Below are 19,077 nucleotides of genomic sequence, written 5' to 3' on the forward strand. Positions count from 1 at the left end.
GATAGGAGTGATGGTGTTTAAGGGTACAAACTTGAAACAAGTAGAAAATAAGCTGTAGAGAGCTAATGCACAGTATAATGAATACAGACAATAATATTGTAATATAATTGTATAATGTGATACATAGTGCTACATCGGCAATCATATTACCATACATAAATGTATGAAAGTAACGCACTGTACACCTTATACTTACAATGTTACATGTCATGGGCTTCCCTGGTGGCGCAGTGGTTGAGAGTCCGCCTGCTGATACAGGGGACACGGGTTCGTGCCCCGGTCCGGGAAGATTCCACATGCCACGGAGTGGCTGGACCCGTGAGCCATGGCCGCAGAGGCTACGCGTCTGGAGCCTGTGCTCCGCAACGGGAGAGGCCACAACAGTGAGAGCCCCGCATACCGCAAAAAAACAAAACAAAACAAAAAGCAAACAATGTTACACGTCACATTCATTCAATTAAAATATTCACAAAACTTATTTTGTAAGTAATACATGCATATAGTACAAAATTCAAAAGGAACAAAAGGGCTTCCCTGGTGGCGCAGTTGTTGGGAGTCCGCCTGCCGATGAAGGGGACACAGGTTCGTGCCCCGGTCCGGGAAGATCCCACATGCCGCGGAGCGGCTGGACCCGTGAGCCATGGCCGCTGAGCCTGCGCGTCCGGAGCCTGTGCTCCGCAACGGGAGAGGCCACAACAGTGAGAAGCCCGCGTACCGCAAAAAAAAAAAAAAAAAAAAAAAAAGGAACAAAAATTATACAGTGAAAGTGAATATCCCCTTCTTCTGCTCCCCAAGCCACCACTTCCTAGAGGCACCACTGTTAGCAGTTTCTGTGCAGGTTTCTGGAGATGTTCTAAGCATATATAAGCGCATGTCCCCCCGTGCCCCCCACCAACATGCATTTTTTTTTTTTACATAAGTGCCTAAAACTGTATCAGTCAGAACCCTGACAGAAAACAGGTGGCACAAATAACGAGTCATTTGAGTTGACTTTAATGAATGGACTGCTTACGAAAGTGTGGGCAGGACATAGGAGAAGCCCAGGGAGAATGCAGTAACCAGCCAGGGCCAGCAACAGTTGAGTGAGATGGCGCAGTGACCCAGTATGAGCAACACAGCCAGCTGGGGTATCCCAGGGAAGAGGCAGGGGCTAAATACCCATTCCATGCTCTCTTCCCTCCCTGCGTCCCAAAGGCTGAACCCAACCTGAGCCAGAGAACAAGAGAGTCTGTACTCTCAGGAAGAGAGTGAGGCCAGAAGGGGAGGATGGGTAAGGAGGACAAGCTGTGGTATGACACCAGCACATGCACTCAGCCCCTCCACCTGCACTTAAGAGTCTATCTGTACATCTAGCTTCATTCTTTCTGGTTGCCTAGAGCATTCTACAGTATTCCTGCTCTGGAACACTATACCATATATGTATACTATATACAATTATATATACCATATATAATATATAATAATATATACCATGTAAATATAAGTATATATGGTATATGGGAAGTCCCTGGTGGTCCAGTGGTTAGGACTTGGTGTTTTCACTGCTGGGGCCTGGGTTCAATTCCTGGTTGGGGAACTAGGATCCCGCAAGCTGCATGGTGAAGCCAAAATATATATAGATGATGTAAATATAGGTATATGTAAATTATACATATATGTGTATATATATATATATATATATATAAAATCCCTCACTGATGGACTTGAAAATTGTTTCCAATCTTCTGCAGACAATGCTGCAAGGCATATCCTTTTACTTGGTCTTTCACGTGGCATGGATATGTATAGAATAAATCCTAGAGAAGAGATTGTTGGATCAAAGAGCATATGCTTTTGATAGATACTGCCACGTCACCCTGCATAGCCTTTGTACCAATTTACACACATATCAGCAATGTATGTGACTCCTGTGCAGTGTCTGAACACCTGGGTTACAAAGATGTGAATAAAGTTATTACAGCATCTTTCTGGCAGTGTCTGTACCTTCACAAAATGCAAACTTCTCTCTTTTTTAGGAAATTATGAAAATACACATTTCCCCTTGTTTTCTGTCATTTCTTTCAGATTTATTCAGCAGCGATAAAATTCCTCCACTCCTGAATGGAATTCTGCTCCTTCTTTGGGAAGTCTTGTGTCACTTTAAGTCACAAATAACAGCTTCAATTTAGAAGTTAAAAGTTTCCTGTTTATCTTTCTGTACATGAACAAACCAACCATATATATATATATATATATATATATATACACACACATACATATATATGTAAGACACTTCGGAGACAGTTAAGGAAACTATATATGTGTCAGGCACCAGGAGACTCCAGAGAATCACCATTAACCCCACTAGGTGTGACAGTATTGCTGCGGCTGCAAGAAAGCGCCCCTGTTCTCTGCAGAAGCAGTCTCAAGTATCTAGAAATATGGAATCCCTGATGTCTGCAAGCTACCCCAAAACACCTTAGAAAAAAAGATGAAGCAAATATACAAACACTAACAATCATTAAATCTAGGTGATGGGTCTTCTTACATGCTGAAACACCCTCATAATAAAAAAACTTAAATGTCCAACCAAGATGATAATCGACACTTCACACTGCATTCTTAGGTAAGACTTCTTCTCCGCCTTCCCATCTTCCCCTCCTCCTACTCTCCCACCTCCTCTGGCTTCTGTTCCTCTGGCTGCTGCCCCCATCCCACCCCATCTGGATCCGGTGGTCACCAATACACCAACAGTTGGAACCTCTTCACTCTCCACGTGGTATTCTTGGGAAGATCTTAAAATGGTTCCAGCCTGGCTTCCCCTCTGCTGAGTGGCAAACATTTATTGTATGGAAAACCCTCAACCCTCTAACAAACCCTGGCAATGCAGGTCCCCTGTCCTGTGGCCACAGGCAGCTTCAGCTTTCTAAGGCCTGAGTTAGGCAGGAGTCTCGGATCCCCTCCAACTGCAGATAACACACACCAGGCTCTCCAGTGGGCCCTGGAAGCCATCTCTCAATAGGTTTACATTGGAAGGTAGTTTTCTCTCCTTTCCCTGGAGATTGGGGAATGAGAAAGTATCAGCATTCTCCAAAGAAATCTCTTAAATCCTCCCAATATATCTGTTAGACAATACACTTTCCCCCCACCATGATGTTGAATATATCTTAGCATTATTAAACATTTACTTTCCATTACATACATTTAAAGTTTTGTCCATATTTACATAGTAGGATTTACTACATTAAATTCCATTTGTTTATAACTGTGTTAGAAGCATGTTATTTTATTATCTATTGTTACAGTGGCTTAAACCAGACAACATTTATTATCTCATACAGTTTCTGAGGGTCAGGAATCTAAGGCTGGCTTAGTTGGTGGCTCAGGATCGCCCATGAGGTTGCAGTAGAGACGTTGGCCAGGTCTGCAGCCATCTGAAGGCTGAACTGGGACTGGTGGGTCCACCTCCAGAGGGCTCACTTACGTGGCTGAGCCTCAGTTTCCCGCCAAGCAGCCTCCTCCATAGGGCTACTCAAGACAGACAACTGCCTTTCCCTTGAGTGAGTGATCTGAGGGAGCGAGGGAGAAGCCATGATCTTGGTCTTTTATGGCCAAGCCTTGGAAGTGGCGTGCCATGGCTCCTGCCATATTGAAACTGCAGAAATGTGTCTCTGGGGGCTCCAAGGAGCTCCAGTTCTTTATGTCTCAGCACAGAAAGAATTCAGAGAGAGGCAAAGTGATAGATAAGAAATGCTTTATTAGAATAGGACGCTTGTGAGGCTTACAAGCAGACAGGTGAGCATTGCGCCGCTCTGAGTACTTAGTGGGTTACATTTTTATAATCAAAGGAAAAGTGGGGAGGGGGAAAAGACCACCTTCTTCCTCATTCTTTAAAAAAACTTTTTAAAAAATATCTTTATTGGAGTACAATTGCTTTATTTATTTATTTTTATTTTTGCCTGCGTTGGGTCTTCGTTGCTGCGCATGGGCTTTCTCTAGCTGTGGAGAGTGGGAGCTACTCTTCACTGTGGTGTGCAGGCTTCTCATTGCGGTGGCTTCTCTTGTTGTGGAGCATGGGCTCTAGAGCGTGCGCTCAGTAGTTGTGGCACACGAGCTTTGTTTCTCTGTGGCATGTGGGATCTTCCCAGACCAGGTATTGAACCTGTGTCCCCTCCATTGACAGGCAGATTCTTACTCACTGTGCCACCAGGGAAGTCCCCTTCTTCCTCATTCTTGAGTAGACGTCACACTTCTATCATCAGCTCCTCCTCCACATTGGGTGGGGGAGTTTTCTTGCTCCTACATGGTCAAACTGGGACTGTCATGGTGCAATGGAAATGAGCAAAAAAGTGGTAACATATATTAAAATATGGTAAATCATCTCAGGTTTCAGTATAATGTCACCTTTTCGTTATATTTTTGTTTTACTGTGCGCAGAGGAGCATGTCCTAGGAATCACTAACTTACTGACTTCACTGGGCAGGATGTGGTTCTCAGTCGCAATTCTTTTATTGTTTTGGGGCATGTATTCATGTTTCTATTGCATGGTTTTGTTGATAAGCAAGACGGCTTGGTTTTGTGGTTAAGCAAACCTGCTTTCTTGAGTGATCGTTAACTTACAGGGGTCTCCCAGCTTTTTTTCTCTACTTACAATCCCTTAGTGGGATTAACTATTTAATCACCTACTTTTTGTCCCTTTACTCTGTCCCTATCAATATGCTATTGGTCACAGAGTTCAACCATGGCACATGTGGAAGGGGACAAGGGTGTGATACCAAGAGGCAAGGTCATTGGGACCATCTTGGAGGTTGCCCACCACACCTATTGATGTCATCCTGCATGTGTCTTAGCTGTCAGTGTAAGTTGTGTCTTGTGGACTCACGGCGTGCAGAGTTGTATTCTGTGGAGGAGAATCCCTCCAAGGTTTTGAGTGTGTCACTTGGTCACTGGGTATCAGTACTGAGTGGAGTCTGTGTCTCCCAGAGGTCACAGTGATAATAGCACAGGCATTCTCTGCAGTGAGTCTGGGCCAGAGGATAAATCTTCCAGACAGACCCTGCTCTGTGTTCTTAATTTCCCCCCATAGTGTCCAGTGCTCTTTCGTGCCCTTACCATCGAATCTCTTATAAACAGAAGGTCCTGGGTGGCCTGGCATGTCCAGACATGACTGAATCCTAGCAGGGATCAGGCTCAGGCAGATACTTCTAACCGTTCCCCACCAACCCCGAGCACACAAATAAGAAGCTCTATCTACAGGGTTCAGGGTGATAAACGGGGACAAGGTAGCAGTGGAGTTGTGCTCAGGTCGGTGCTTACAGCATCCATCTATCTCCCTGTCACAGGGGGAGTGAATCTTGACCCAGGGCGGCTTCCATGGAGGGGAAGAAAAGACACCAGAAGCAAAGGTACAGAGGACACACCTTTCCCCCCACAGAGGACCTTTAAGCAATCTGTGAATTTAGTGGTCCTGCCACACCATGGACCTGATTCCCTAGGAGAAGGAAAGGGAGAGAGAAAGGGAAATTTCTTCTTGAATCTGGGGAGACACTGTCTACTTGGCACTTATACTTAAAACAATGTTTGGGTTTGCACATAGTTTCTCGTAATTTTCACTTGTGTAAATTAGGTTTGCTGGAGGTGAAAAAAAATGAGATTCTGGACCATCAGGGCTGAGAACTAAGTCCTGGCTGAGGTGACCCCTGAGGTATTTAACCCTGGGAGTGGCACTACTATGTTATATCCAGTCTTTTTTTTTTTTTTTTTTTTTTTTTTTTTTGCGGTACGCGTGCCTCTCACTGCTGTGGCCTCTGGACGCGCAGGCTCAGCGGCCATGGCTCACGGGTCCAGCTGCTCCGCGGCATGTGGGATCCTCCCGGACCAGGGCACGAACCTGTGTCCCCTGCATCGGCAGGCGGGCTCTCAACCACTGCGCCACCAGGGAAGCCCTGTATCCAGTCTTTGACTTGGTAATCGGTAATAGCGGTAATAGAGGCTGTTTGCCGAAGGCTTACCATGTCCAGGCACTGTCACCTAATTCAGCCTTCCCCCAAACTCAGAGAGGTGGCATCACTGTCTTTATTCCATGGGTGAAGAAACAGGCATGGAGAGGATAAACAACTTGCTAAGTTATTCCTAAAACTCGGGAGGAGGGCTACACCCAGACGAGACAAAGCTCACATCCTAACTGCTGTGATAAATTGTCTCCCATGCTGCTGGAGACAGATTTTTACTACTGCTTGTCATTTTCTTTACAGACCATTATCAATTGTCCATCCTCAGCAAAGCTTTTCATGTTGCTACACTCTCTGGTCAGAAAAGAAAGCACAATCTGAACCGACTCACCCACTTTTTGGGTCATTGGCCTTTCCTGCCCTACCCTCCACTAACAGTGGGCTTATCCCTGTTAACCTGTGGCTGCAGGTTCTGGTGATGGTGTGGTTTCCACGCGGGTCATTCCCATGGAGGTCATGGTTGAAGCCAAAAGGATAGATGAGCTTCCTGTTTTTGACCTTTCTGAGGCACTTCATTTAAGGCTTGTCTCTTTAAACAGCATTGAGCTGGATTTAAAAAAAAAGCTGACCTGAGACACCCCATTTTTAAATAGGTGAGTTTAGTTTGATTGCATTTTTTTTTGCCATACCTGATGTATTTAGACGTTTTTTCTTTACCAGCCTTTTCTCCCCTGTTTCTCTTTTTCTTCTCTCCATTCTTGCCTTTTGTTGGATTAATGAAGTTTTCTTGTCTCTTTCACTGATCAGAAGTAGTGACTTCTATTTATACATCCATTTTTGCAGCTAGGTGAAACTTTAAAAACTGTGCATACCTCACTATATTTTTCTATAAAAGTCAAAAGTTAATAAAAATGATGATCCTTCTCCTCCACTAAAGATGTAACATGACTTAATTTCCCTCTGCAATCCTTCCTCTTAAATTCTACCTTATAGTTGTCTAGTATTTAAATTCTTGTATGCGTTTAACCTCTCAATAGTTACGATTTACCATCAGTCAAAGTGTTTTATTGAGCTTTTGGCCCACTACCGCCTCTTGGATTCTATTCTTCCTTTCTGGTTCATTTTCTTTTTGCTGAGGTGATACTTCTGAAGTTCTTTCAAGTTGCTCTTTCTCTCTGATGCCCTGTGATTGCACTCTGATGTCTCCAGCAGAGGTGAGCATTCATCTTTAATTATGTCGCTTGATATTTGGTGTAGTCCTTCAATTCTGGAGAGTCTCAGCCATATTTCTCAACAGGACAATGTCATAGAAGTCTATGGAGATGGGGATAACATTGCATATGATGGTCACGGAAGGGTCTCTGTGGAGGGGATGTGGGAGCCAAGATGTAAATGGCTAGGAAGAGCCCTCCTGGTGACAGTAGTATTCCAGGTGGAATGAAGGGATAATGCAAGCACTAGGTGGGATTCAGGAATCCGAGGAAGGCCCATGAGACAGGGACGGAGTGAGTGTGGGTGGGTGGCTGGAGATTAGATTAGATTAGATTAGATCAGAGAGGGAGGTAGGAGCCAGCTGGGTAAGGGTTCCTGGGCTCTTCAGAGGGGCCTGAGTTGACAAATGAAAGAGTTCCATGTGAGCTTTTGTGGCAGAGACACCCAGTTGTTCACCAAATCCACTGATTCTTTCTTTCTTAGGCTCCCAGCAATATATCTGCCATGCAGTTGGGTGTGGCCATGTGACTGAGTTCTAAATGAAGGAATGGGAGCAGAAGTGACGTCTGCTACTTGAGTCCTGGCCCGTAAAACACTCCAACAAATTCTCCTCCTTGCTCCTTTTCCCTTGTCTGGTTGACTGAGATGGAAACAACCACAACAATGGTGAAACCTCCGTGTTGAAGATGGCAGAGTTGCCATTAGTCTGGGTACCCGAGTGACTTTATGGAACAGAACTCCCACCCCCATTCTCAACCCAGCCTTTCTGACCTGGAATTGCCCTGGAGTGACACATGTGAGAGAAATCAACACCCTGTTCTCCAAACCATGGAAGGCTGGTTATTGCAGCACAGCCCAGCTAATGCTGCCAGGAGGACCTCGGCAATGAAACCTGAAGTCCCGTGGGCCACAGGGGAGAGGATGGAAGGTTCAGGGTAATATGAAATTATACAGATTAATAATGTCAGAGATGGAATGGCTTGCTGAGGGACTATGACTCCAAGCTCACCTTTTAACAGATGAAATAGTCATGGCGCAGAGAAATCAGCTGCTCTTCCCAAAGACACTCAATGGCAAAGGCCAGATTATAGAGCAGAACTCCCGATTCTTAGTCCAGGGTTCTTTCCTCGAGATTGCAAGAAGAGAGGTGGGAGACTTGGAGGAGAGGGGTGAGTGAAATTAGGTTCACTGGCTACCTGAGGGCTAGGCTTTTCACGGGTGCCTTTAGGACACCTCGGCGAGAACTTTAATTAGCTGCCCCTTTAATTCTTTGGACAAGTTTCTTCTCCCTTCCTGTGGCTGAGGACACTCGAATCCTGGCAATGATGCTTTGGGCTCAGTATCAGTTTAGAGTCTCAGCAGGAAATGGGTAATAACTCAAACGGGGTAATTGTAAACAGTTTTTTTAATTAAACACCCCTCAAAGGTTTAAGGGGTTTAGGAAACCAACTAGGATGGTGCAGTGCCCTTGGGCCTGCAGTGATGCTAAGGGATATATTTGTTGGTGTTATAAAATGTTAACACAAGTCTAGTGCCTTAAAACAACACGAATGTATTGTCTCACATTTTTAAGGGGTCAGAATTGTGAAGTGGGTCTCACTGGGCTAAAATCAAGGTGTGAACAGGGCTGGGAAGTTCCAAGGAAGAATGGTTTCCTTGATTCTTCCACGTTCTTTGGCTCCCGGCCCCCTTCCATCTTCAAAGCCAGCAATGGCTGGCTTTCCAATGATGTCATTTCCCCACTTCTGACTCTCTGCTTCTCTGCTCCACTTTTTTTTTTTTTTTCATGTTTTCCGTTGCGGAGCACAGACTCCGGACGCGCAGGCTCAGCGGCCAGGGCTCACAGGCCCAGCCACTCCGCGGCATGTGGGATCTTCCTGGACCAGGGCACGAACCCGCGTCCTCTGCATCGGCAGGCGGAGTCTCAACCGCTGCGCCACCAGGGAAGCCCTCTCCTCCACTTTTAAAGGATCCTTCTGATGACACTGGGCCAACCTGGATAATCCAGGATAACCTCCTTATTTTAAAGCCAAATGATCAGCAACCTTAGTTCCATCTGCAACCTTAATCCTCCCCTTGCCATATAAACTAATATTCTCACAGGTTCTGGGAATTAGGAGATGGACATCCTTGGGTGCTATTATTCTGCCTATTATAAAGGGGCAAGGGCAGGGAGCAGCTACTGGAACCCAGAGGAGGTAGCTGTACGGAAAGAAAGGGTCACCTAACAGGAATGTGACCTTGCTGAGAATGGGTCCCCCAAATCAGGAGTGGTAGATATCATCTGGGCACTTTTCTACCTGGCCACAGTGGACCAGGAAGCAAAGGAAGGACTTATTGTGCTGGTTGGGTGATCAATCCTGATTGGCATGAGGAACTAGGGTTACTTCTATGCAAGGGAGCAGCAAAGAGAATTTCCAGAACTCAGGGTGTTGATTTGGGTGTCTCTTAGTACTCCTATCTCCTGTAATAACACAGGAGTTACAGCAACTACATAACCATGGGAATAATCATGGGAATCACAGCAACTACAACCCACCAAGGGCAGGAAGAAAAGGAGCCTGAAGGTCTGGGTTACACTACCTGGCAATCAATCTGGACCAGCTTAAATGAGGTCAGGAGATAAGGGATATTTAGAATGGGTGGTGGAGGAGAGAGATGATAATTATCAGTTATGGCCTGGGAACAGGTGCAACAGCAAAAACTCTTGTTTCTGACTCTTGTATCTGAATTCTTCCAGGGGATTGCAACTGGCCACCACCTTAAGGGACTCTGTGACTACTGATTGGACCCCATGCCTCCTGCTTGGGGAAGGAGTGAGAGCATCTTGTACTCACAAGAAATGGAGTCCCTACAATGTACTATGGGAGTCAATACGATGGGAATGAGTGACTCTGAGTGGTTCAAGGGCTGGATTATATTTTATTAAAATCTATGTTCACCCTCAGATTTCCTCGGTACCGACAGCCTCCTGGCCTCTGCTGACACTACCAGGGGCTGACCATCACTTTCTCTGGGAACAGTAAGTCCTTCACCTTGATTGCCACCAGACAGCCAGGCTGAACATCCATGAACCCAGAGTTTCTGGCTCCTCCCACCACATCCAGACTTGGATGGAACGTCACACTGACTCTCACTGCAGAAAGAGCCACCTGACAACCCCAGGGGGCGTTGGGGAGTCAACTTACTGTGGACTGAAATTTCACTAATGGAAAGCAAGAGATGAGAGGGAGATTGGCAGATAAATTCCCCTTCCTCCTCCCTCCCATGGCTATCATGTCTCTTCGCAGCCTGTTGGGAGAAGAACCATATGCCAGCCAGACAGGCTTGCTGAGTAACCTTCTGTGATCTTTGAGGCTTAGCATAAAGTGTCAGCCAGAAGGACAGCGCACCGTTTCACACCTCCTCACGTTTCCTTGCTTCGCTTCTCCTTTTCTCAGCCTTGCTGCTCTCTGTTTGCACTTCCCCAATGTAATGGTTACTTTTATGCTTCAACCTGCCTGGGCCATGGTGCCCAGTCATGTGATTAAACATTATTCTGTGAGGAGATAAATTTATATATTTGGGAGGATATTTTGGGAATGAAATAAACATGTAAATCAGTGGACTTTGAGGAAAGCAGACTCTGCCCCATAATGTGAATGGGCCTCATCCAATCAACTGAAGGTCTGTAGAGAACAAAGGGCTGACCTCTCTTGAGCAGGAGAGGTTTCTGCAGCAGACAGCCTTTGGAGCGAAATGCAGCATCAACCCCACCCTGGGCTTCCAGCCTGCTGGCCCACCCTGCAGATTTTGGACTTGTCAGCCCATCATTGCAATCGCCAATTCCTTAAAATAAATCACTTTTTATGTAAATCCGCATCTTATCAGTTCTGTTTCTCTGGAGAACCTTGACTAATACACCAAATAATGCTTGAACTCTTTCCTCCTTGCTTTAGCCTCTGTTTTAGAGGGAATTAGGTCAAAATAAGGTCCCTGATTTTCATGGACCTGAAGCCTCATTTCCATCCCCATGTGGATATTAAAGCCCCAACCCTGGACCCTAAGGGTCTATCTCCAGGTCCAACACTCCACTGATGGCTCTAGTTTCACCTTCTTTACCTGATGGCTTTGGTTTCCCTATTTGTTTCTAGGACTTGAAAATTTCCTATTATTTATTAATTCCTATTATTTTATCATAAAATTGCTTTTTATTAATTTCCTTCCTCAACTACATATTTCTAATATTATTATCTGTTGTGCAGTATCTCTCTGTATTTGTTAGCAGGAGGGTCACCCTGGCTCTGATCGGAATTCCTCATGTAATTTGCATGTTATCTTTTACACGTGTATAACAATATAAACAACACAAGTTGTTTAACAATAACAAATTCTTCATATATGTGTGTGTGTGTATGGGAGGTTCATACTTTCTATCATATGGGGATTTCATTTTCCTGACCATTGTACTAGTGTTAGATATTTAGATTGACTTTCATTTTCACTATTATCAATCATTTTATGGTGAATGTATTTATGGACTAAGCTCTTTTAAGTATTTAGTATTATGCCTCTAGTATAGATTCCAAAAAGTAGAATCACTGCATCAAAGAATATAAACATTTAAAAATCCAAATCGCTCCCATCAATTATGCCTTCACGTGACTTCACTCTAGACATCCTGATTGAAGTGTGCATGCACTTGTCTCTTCTGACTTTGATCTGTTCCCTAAAGTGAATTCTTTAGCTAGCTACTCTCATCCATTAAAGATTTCTTTTTACTGGTTTGAGTCTCAGAGGGCAGGCATCTACAAGTTTTATCTTTCTGGGTCTAAGGACACAGTCATGTTAATGAACAAATATCTCACATATTCTTCCATAGCTATTGCTTTGGATTATATCCCTTTTTTATATATAAAAATATTTATTTATTTGGCTGCACTGGGTCTTAGCTGTGGCATGCGTGATCTTTGTTGCCACATGCAGGATCTTTAGTTGAGGCATGCAAACTTTTGGTTGCGGCATGTGGGATCTAGTTCCCTGACCAGGGATCAAACCGGGGCCCCCTGCATTGGGAACATGGAGCCTTAGCCACGGAACCACCAGTGAAGTCCCCTGGATTATATCTTAATGCCATGATAAGTGTATGGACATTTACTTCAGTTTACAAGAAAACCAAAATTGTAGCAGAGAGGTTAGGAGGCTGGGGTTGGACACACCTGGATATAAATTATAGCTCCACTGCTTACTTGCTTTGTCACTTTGACAAATTATTTATATTCACTGATCTTTAGATTTTCCATCTGTCAAGTGGGAACAAAAATAATACCTAACTCGAAAGGCTGCCGTGAGAATTAAATGAGATAATGAACCCAGAGCCTTGGATATACAGAAAATAAGGCATATAACAAGTCCTCACAGATGTAGCTGTCATTAATAAGCAGACATCAGGTTCTGCTGGCCCCTCCCTGTGGCCCCCATAACCTGATGGTATATCCAAATCCCATTAGGGTACATTTTGTCGTGCCCTCCTTTATACTTCTAACAGCACTTTATAGATTAGCTAAGTGTAACATAATTACCTGTTTTATTCTATTTTCATTTCAGTCTTTTAAAAATTGTTTAGTTTAAAAAAATTTAAAATATTATAGATACTGCTAAGTCCTTTAAAAATTTTTAAAAATTGTTGCTCAAGGCACATAACATAAAATTTACCATCTTAATCCTTTTGAGAGTACAGTTCATTGGTATTAAGTACATCCATAATGTGCAGCCATTACCATCATTCATCCTCATAGCTCTTTTCATCTTGTAAAACTGAAACTCTATATCTGTTAAACAATAACTCTCCATTTCTCCCCTCCCCCAGCCCCTGACAACCATCCTTCTACTTCCTGCCTCTAGGAATTTGACTCCTCTAAGAGCCTCATATAAGTGGAATCTACCGTATTTGTCATTTTGTGATTGGCTTATTTCACTTAGCACAATGTCCTCAAGGTTCATCCATATTGTCACATATGTCAGAATTTCCTTCCTTTTTAGGCTGAATAATATTCCATTGTATGTATAGACCACATTTTGCCTATCTGTTCACACTAAATCCCCTTTGGCAACATTCCCACTCTCTCATCCCTCTCCCTCACACCCAAGTTATCCAAACTCAAGAACTTAGTATTTTTCCTTCCAGACCTAAGCCTTTTTTTATTCAAATATTTGTATTCACAGAAAATATATAGTAACTGTATGATGTTTTACATAATTAACATCAGACTGCATATAATATTTTGCATCTTGTACTTTTCACTTAATGTTTTTAATTTATCCATGTTGATACATACAGATCTAGTTGCTCCATTTTAATACTGCATAATTTTTCCATTTTATGGATATATTCCAAGTTGTATTTACCTATTCTCCTATTGATCCCCGGATCTGAGCCCAGTAACTTTGATAGCTTTCTAATACCTTAAAATGCGTAAAAAATATTTTGTCCGGTGTTTCTAGTCCTTAGAGGGAGAGCTGATCTTGGCTTTGCTTGCAGCTCTTTATTCTGCAAACCAAATACACAAGAATATACCCACAGAATTCTTTACAAATCAAGCCACAGAAAAATGTCAATAAAATTTTCCACTCGACAGAGAAAGAGAGACAGAGACAGAGAACCAACTATGTCTTCTGACTTCAGTTCAGCAAAATTAGAAATATAAATAGCTAACTCTATTAAGTACTTAATAAGGGCCAGGCACAAATCTTGATGCTTTAAACATAGTAAGCCATTAAATTTCATCTAATCAGCTCGATAATCCCATGAAGTGCGAATATTATTATTATCATACACAAATGAGGAAACCGAGGTGAAATAACTTGCCCAGCTTCTCACAGGGTGTCATCGGTAGAGCAAGGATTCAAAAACAGAGTAGCAATCTGATTCCATAGCGCTTAATCACTTCATTACACTGTTACATTGAAAGTAGAATTAGAAAAAAAGAACAAATACTTGCGAATTAAAAGTCAAAGAGAGACAGTAGAGACGATCCTATGGTGCAGATACAAAAAAAGAAAAGTCTGAAAGTCTCAAAATATGTCTACTGGAAAACCAGAAGACATTACTAAATGAAGGCAAACTGAGAGAGAAGGTGTAGGAAAAAAGAAGCAATGGTAGGGCTTCCCTGGTGGCGCAGAAGTTAAGAATACATCTGCCAATGCAGGGAACACGTGTTCGAGCCCTGGCCCAGGAAGATCCCACATGCCGCGGAGCAACTAAGACCAGACGCCACAACTGCTGAGCCTGCGCTCTGGAGCCAGTGAGCCACAACTACTGAGCCCACGAGCCACAACTACTGAAGCCCCATGCCTAGAGCCCATGCTCTGCAACAAGAGAAGCCGCTGTAGTGAGAAGACCACACACTGCAACGAAGAGTAGCTCCTTCTCACCGCAACTAGAGAAAGCCCGCTCACAGCAATGAAGAACTAATGCAGCCAAAAACAAAAATAAATAGATTTATTTTCAAAAAAAAGAAGCAACGGTAATTATTGAATTTTTTAAAATATTTTGGTAAGTGTAATTTTTAATTGACAGGAAATTACTTGTTAATATACTTTATGTGTTATTTTGAAAGTAAAATAAAGTCTCTAAACAGGTGGTATCCAAAATGGAGTGCATGCACCCCAGAGGGTTAGCAAAATGATCTCTTGGTGTTCAGGAAAAATATTAGAATTTTTATCTTTATATCCTATTTCTTCTTTTTTATATTTTTGTATATATTTTATAATTTATGTAATATGTTAAGTGATACATTATATAAACTCTAGATAAACAAAAACATACATTGCAGCTGTATGCTCAGAGTTTATTAATTGGGTATTTGGAATTTTTGGACACCAGTGTTCTAGACAAAATAACAAAGAGGATTGGGCTGGGGGTTATTCAATGGGAAATGAAAGTACGCTAATTTTGGGGTCTACTTTGTGAAAGGACAGAAATACTTTAAAAATTAGATTTTATTAGAAAATTTTATGGCTATCTATATGTTAAAATTTAAGGACAGTTACCAAAATTAATGTAAATAGCCATAGCTTCTGAACAATCAGAGGTAAAAAGATAAACCTTTATCAACCTGACATTAGTCAAGAAAAGACCCAAAAATTTTAAAAAGCAAAGAAGAAAGAATAAGGATGGACTTGAATGATAGCCCCTCCCCCAAAGATATGTCCCTGTCCTAATTCCTGGAATTTGTGAATGCAACCTTATTTGCAAAAAAAAGGTCTCTGCACATGTAATTAAATTAAGGATCCCTAGGGCTTCCCTGGTGGCGCAGTGGTTGAGAGTCCGCCTGCCGATGCAGGGGACACGGCTTCGCGCCCTGGTCCAGGAAGATCCCACATGCCGCGGAGCGGCTGGGCCCGTGAGCCATGGCCGCTGAGCCTGCACGTCCGGAGGCTGTGCTCTGCAACGGGAGAGGCCACAACAGTGGGAGGCCCGCGTACCGCAAAAAAAAAAAAAAAGAAAAGAAAAAAAATTAAGGATCCCTAGATGAGATCATCCTTAATTATCTGGGTGTGACCTAAACCCAGTGATAACTGTCCAGAGGCACACAGGGTGAGGAGTTGATGGTAATATGAAGACAGAGGCAGGATGGGAGTGATGTAGCAACAATTCTAGGGATGCCAGTAGCCACCAGAAGCTGGATGAGGCAAGGAATGGAATCTCCCCGAGAGTTTCTGGAAGGAACTCAGCCATGCCAACACCTTGATTTCAGACTTCGGGCCTCCAGAACTGTGAGAAAATAAATTTCTGTTTTTTGAAATTTGTAGTTATTTGTTAGAGCAGCCCTAGGTAAACATTACAGTTGATAAACAGAAAACACAATAAAATATGGTAAATTTATTGCTAATCACAATAAATGAGAAGTAGATAAACTCATCTATTAAACAACTCGCAGGTTAGATTTAAAAAGGAATATACAATCCAGTTATATGCTGATTACAGGAGGCTGAGTGGAAAGAGTGATTGTGGAGGTTGTAAACATAAGGATGGAAAAAGATATACTGGGTGATTACTAACCAAGAGAAAGCCGGAGTAGCAATATTAAATCAGACCATATAAAATTTAAGACAATAAAGAATTAATGAGAATAAAAAGGGATAGCACATGATTCATAATTCTATAGGGAAGAGTCCACCAAGAGGGCTTTATTTATTTGCAAGAAAAGTTAAAATACAAATAACAAACTAGAGGAAAGTATTTGCAACTCATATTATAGACTAAGGCCTAATTTTCCTAATGCATAAAGAACCTCTACAAATCAATAAGAAAAAAACAAGAACTCTTAGAAAAAATGGTTAAGGAAAATGAATGGACATTCACAGAAAATGTTCAATTTCACTAGTATAGAAAGAAATACAGTTTTAAAAAAGTTTTTATTATTATTATTATTTTGGCCACACCACACGGCTTGCAGGATCTTAGTTCCCTGACCAGGGATTGAACCCATGCCCTCGGCCGTGAAAGCACAGAGTCCTAACCACTAGATTGCCAGGGAATTTCCAGAAATGCAGTTTTAAACTGAAATACCATTTAAAAATTATCGGGTTGGGGCTTCCGTGGTGGCGCAGTGGTTGAGAGTCCGCCTGCCGATGCAGGAGACGCAGGTTCGCGCCCCGGTCTGGGAAGATCCCACATGCCGCGGAGTGGCTGGGCCCGTGAGCCATGGCCGCTGAGCCTACGCGTCTGGAGCCTGTGCTCCACAACGGGAAAGGCCACAACAGTGAGAGGCCCGCGTACCGCAAAAAAAAAAAAAAAAAAAAAAAAAAAAAATTATCGGGTTGGTAACGATCCAATAAATTGATTAAACACTGGGTTAGCCTGTGTTTAGGGTGTGATGAAACATTGTCTCACACATTGCAAGCAGCAGTGCAAACTGGTATAACATCTATGGTGGACAATTTGGCAATATCTAATAAAATAACAAAAGCGTATACCTTTTGACCTGCCAGTTTTATTTCTCCTAATTTCTTCTATAGATACAGCAAAATTATGTATGAAAAATGCTATTAATTGCAGTAGTTATAAAAGCAAAATATTGAGTCCGTTATAGCAAACATCCATAAAATACAAATACTATTTGTAACTATTAAAAAGAATGAGGAATCTCATTTTGTAGTGATTCATCATGATCTCCAAAATATATTAGTTAGTGAAATATATAATGGGTGGGACAGTGTGCACAGTATGTTGCTCTTTTATGAAAAGGAGTTAAAACTATATAAGTGTGATTGATAAATGTATGTAGTTCCTCATATAAGCACATTAGTTGCCACTGGTGAGGGGAACTGAGAGGCGGGTGGAATGGAGTGGGAGGGAGACTGAAAACCAACTAACCAACAAACCAAGCAACTACAACACCAAACCAAACCACGACCAGCATCCTCCCATCTCCTTAGAAAGAAGAAATTGTAGGGATGATGGGCGAAACTAAGCGCTGTTTCTTTAAAGATGACTAATGACAAACCTCTGGGAAAACCAGAGGAAGGAAAGGAGAGAAGGTACAAATAGTATTTGGCGAGATGTGTCCATCGCTGGTGCCCACCTGTTGTGTGTCAAGGTTGTGGATGAATTCCACGTCATCTAGAATGGGTTAAGGAGTAGACTTCATCGGGAAAGGGATCACTTACAGGGCCGAGTTGTCGAGAGAAGGCAGGAGTCCCCTGACCCTCTCGTCATCCCATAGAGGCTTGCTGGGTATTGCTGTGCCCACGCAGTGGTCTGCATTCCAGTGAGGGTCCTCTTCCCCTTGTTAGCACCACCTTAAGTGCAAATGTAGGAGCAATCTTATCAGTGGCAGAACAAACAGATTGTTTGGTACCAAGAGAACTTGAAAAAAAAATTAGAGAAAAAGAATCACTAGTCAAATTCAGTCTCCCTGCTTCCTCTCAATAAAAGCACTATGACAAGATGGTTTTATAGACGTATTTAGCCAACTAGAAGTGGATCGTTCTTTTTTTATACACAAACTGTTTTGCAGGGGAGAGAGAACACACGTGAGAGAACTATGATACTAGTTTGCATCCACCAAAGTTTGATATATTCTGCTTTCATTTTCATTCTATTAAAATATTTTCTAATTTCTCTGATGATTTCTTTTTTGATGTTGAATACTTAGCAGTACATTTTTTAATGTCCAGACATTTAAGAATTTTCCAGGTATCCTTGTTATTTACTTCTAGTTTAATCTTCTTGAGGCCAGAGAACATACTTGTATGATTTCAATCCTGTTAAATTTCTTGAGATTTGTTTTATGGTCCAGAATATGATCTATCAGGATGAGTGTTCCATGTGCGCCTGGGGAAAAAAAACATATATTCTACTCCTGTGTAGGGTGTTTTATACATGTTAGTTAGGTCAAGCTGGTTGACAGCATTGTTCATGTCTTCCACATCCTCTCTGATTTTCCATTTACTTGCTCTATCTGTTACTGAGAGAGGAGTGTTGAAGTCTTGAACTATAAATGCAGATTTTCCTATTTCTCCTAATTCTATCAGTTTTTGCTTTATCTATTTTGAAGCTCTGTTTTTAGATACATACACATTTAGGGTAGTTACATCTTCTTGATAATTTAATCCCTTTTAAATTATGTAATTTTTATTATCAAATATTATGTAATGTTTATTCAATGTTGGTTCTTTTTTTTTTTTTCCAGAAAAGTTCAAGGGAGGAAGAGAGGAGCAAAGGAACAACTACACATACAAAGAAGTGACTATAATGATGGAATGTGGATTCTAAGCCAGATAAGGTATGAGGTGGGGACATGAAGGGGTAGGGGATGTAAAATATTGGCAGGTCAATGGATAGCAGGTTCCATTAGGGTTGCAGAATTATTGAAGTCGGGCTGTTGGAGAGAGTGTGTTGAAGGATAAACACTGAAGGAGTGGGATGCTTGTCATCAAGATAATGAAG

General features: G+C 42.4%; 1 protein-coding gene across 1 annotated transcript in view; it reads left to right on the forward strand.

The window, feature by feature from the left end:
* Nucleotides 1-19,077, forward strand: part of LOC115852059 (dehydrogenase/reductase SDR family member 2, mitochondrial) — a 157,659-nt gene that overhangs the window by 14,770 nt on the left and 123,812 nt on the right.

This window comes from Globicephala melas, chromosome 2, assembly GCF_963455315.2.
Source record: "Globicephala melas chromosome 2, mGloMel1.2, whole genome shotgun sequence".
Taxonomy (NCBI): domain Eukaryota; kingdom Metazoa; phylum Chordata; class Mammalia; order Artiodactyla; family Delphinidae; genus Globicephala; species Globicephala melas.